Raw genomic sequence first — 2,500 nt, forward strand, 5'->3', positions numbered from 1 at the left:
AGGAGGAGGGGTCCGGGGTTTGGCCGGGCCCGGCCTCCCACGCGTGCCTCCGTCCCCGGTGCCGGTCACGCCCAACCCCGTTCGCGACCGCCCCACACCCCGCGCGGAGCCTCCGGTGCGTCTCGGGGTGGGTGGCGCGGCGGTGGCGTGGCGGTGGCGGCTCCCCCTGGGGGGGCCGCCCGCCCGCCCGCCTGCCCGCCCGTCGCCTTCCCGCCGCCGGCCCTGGGCCGGTTCCCCGCCGGTCGGTCGTCGGTCCTCCGCTCCGTGCCCTCCGCCCCCTCGGCGGGCGCCTCTTTACCTGTGTCCCGAGCCCCGGGACCTCGCCTCCCTCCGTCGTCCGTCCGGCTCTCTCTCGCTCTCTCTCTCTCTTTCGCGCCCTCCCTCCCCGTGCGCCCCCTGCCCGCGCTCGCCACCCGCTTCCCGTCGAAGCTCCCCTTACGCCCTCGGTGGCGACAAGGGGTGCCCCGGGAACGCGGGCGCGGGCCGGGCTAGGGCCACGGGGGCCGGGGGTTTGGGGTTCAGGAGCAGAGAGGGCCGCGTCCGGGCGCGAGCGTGGGGAAGGTCTCCGCCCGGTTTCGGGGACACGGGTGTGGGGGCGTCGTCGGGCGGTGGCCGTGGTGTCTCGTGTGGCGGTCGGCCCGGATCCCCGGCCGGGGTCCCGCGTCACGGGCCGGTAGCGCCGAGGCCCCCGCGTGTTGCGGGCGGCCGCGGGCGGAGAAGCGTGTCGGTCGGTGTCGGGGCGGCGGTGAGCGTGGGGGCGCCCCGCGCCCAGCCCCACCCCCCACGCCTCGCCCGCCTCCCCCCTCTCCAGGTACCTAGCGCGTCCCGGCGCGGAGGTTTAAAGACCCATGGGGGGTCGCCCGTCCGCCTTGGGGTCGGGGCGGTCGGGCCCGCGGGGAGTCGGGAGGCCCCTCCCTTCTCCCCCAGGCTCCGCTTCACCCCCCCCCCACCGGCACCTCACCGCACACGGGGCCGGGGCGCCGCGCTGCCGCGGCGCCGCCGGTCCACCCCGCCGCGGCCGTCGGGAGGGGGCTACCCGGCGGCCGTGGTGCGGGCCGGGGCCGTGCGCCGCGCGCCTGCGCGCCCCGCGTCCCCTGTGTGTGTGTGTTGCGCGCACGGTCGGGTTGGGGGGGGCAGGTGGGAACCCCCCGGGCGCCTGTGGGGTGTCCGAGCCCGCCCCGCCCGCGGGGTCGGTGCCGGGCGCCCCGTGGTGAAACCCTCCGGCCCCCTCCGGTCTGCTTGTTTTCTGTCTGACTTGGCCGGCCAGAGGCAGCCCCTCCGGGGGAAGGTGCCGTGCCACCGGCGGGGACCCCCCCCGCCGAAACCCAGAGAAACCAAAACTCGTACGACTCTTAGCGGTGGATCACTCGGCTCGTGCGTCGATGAAGAACGCAGCTAGCTGCGAGAATTAATGTGAATTGCAGGACACATTGATCATCGACACTTCGAACGCACTTGCGGCCCCGGGTTCCTCCCGGGGCTACGCCTGTCTGAGCGTCGCTTGACGATCAATCGCCCCCCCCGGGGTGTGCGTGCGCGCGCGCGCGCCTTCCCGGGGGTGGCGCGGCTGGGGGTTTGCTCGCAGGGCCGCCGGGGCCCTCCGTCCCCCTAAGTGCAGACGCGGCGCCCCCCGTCCACGGGGGCGCGCTGCCCGCGAGCGGGAAGAGAAGGGGAGAGAGAGAGAGCTCGCGACGAGGCCCTGGCCGCGTGGCCTCCGCGGTCGGTCCCCCTTCGGGAAGCGCCCTCGCGCCGCAAGCGGTCTCTGGGCGCTACCCCCGGGGTGTCGGTGGGCGGGGACGGTCCCGCGCCCTCGCGGCCGGGGCCGGCGGTGGTGGTTGGGCCGCGTCCGTTCCGCCGTCGTACGCCGCCCGCCCCCGGCGGCGTCCCGGCGAGGTCCGGCCCGCCTCCTCCGCGGGGCCCCGACCCGCGCGTCCGGGATCCGTGCCCGCCCCCGCCGCCTCGCCTCGCCGTGTCGGGGCGGGCGTCTCGGGCCGAGGCCGAGTCGTGCGTGCGCGGCCGCGCCCCGGGGATGCGTGCCCCGGCGGCGACCCGCGGGACGCCGCGGCGTCGCCTGCCGCCGCGCGCTTTCCCCCGGGCTGCGGCCGCGCCGCTCGGCGCTTCGTGCACGCTCCCCGAGCCGGCCGGCGGTGGGCGCCTGTCGGTGGTGGGCGGGGGCGCACGGCGTCGTCCGTCCGTCGCTCGTCGTGGCGGGGCCGTCTGGCGGCTGCGTGGAGGCTGTGTGGCGTCGGCGGCGTGAGGGGTGGAGAGGCGGAGAACGGAGACGGGGGGAGAGAGAGGGGAGAGCGAGAGAGGGTTGGGAGTCGGTCGGTTCGGTCGGTCGCGGAAGGAGGCGTGGGAGGAGGGCCCGGCGGTCGGGGGGCGACCGCCGGGTTTTCTCCCCACCGCCTTGCCTTCCGCGCCGCCCGCCGCCCTCTCCCGTCCGCTGCTCCCGCTCCTCCTCCTCCTCGTCCTCCTCGTCGTCCTCTCCCGTCCCCCCACC

General features: G+C 77.6%; 1 non-coding gene across 1 annotated transcript; it reads left to right on the forward strand.

Annotated features, from left to right (window-relative positions):
• Positions 1-1,347: 1,347 nt before the first annotated feature.
• LOC137218299 (5.8S ribosomal RNA) lies at positions 1,348-1,500 on the forward strand. The gene has a single exon (XR_010940619.1). It is a non-coding gene; the product is annotated as a 5.8S ribosomal RNA (ribosomal RNA).
• Positions 1,501-2,500: the final 1,000 nt, after the last annotated feature.

Source organism: Pseudorca crassidens, unplaced genomic scaffold (assembly GCF_039906515.1).
Source record: "Pseudorca crassidens isolate mPseCra1 unplaced genomic scaffold, mPseCra1.hap1 Scaffold_72, whole genome shotgun sequence".
NCBI classification, from domain to species: Eukaryota; Metazoa; Chordata; class Mammalia; order Artiodactyla; family Delphinidae; genus Pseudorca; species Pseudorca crassidens.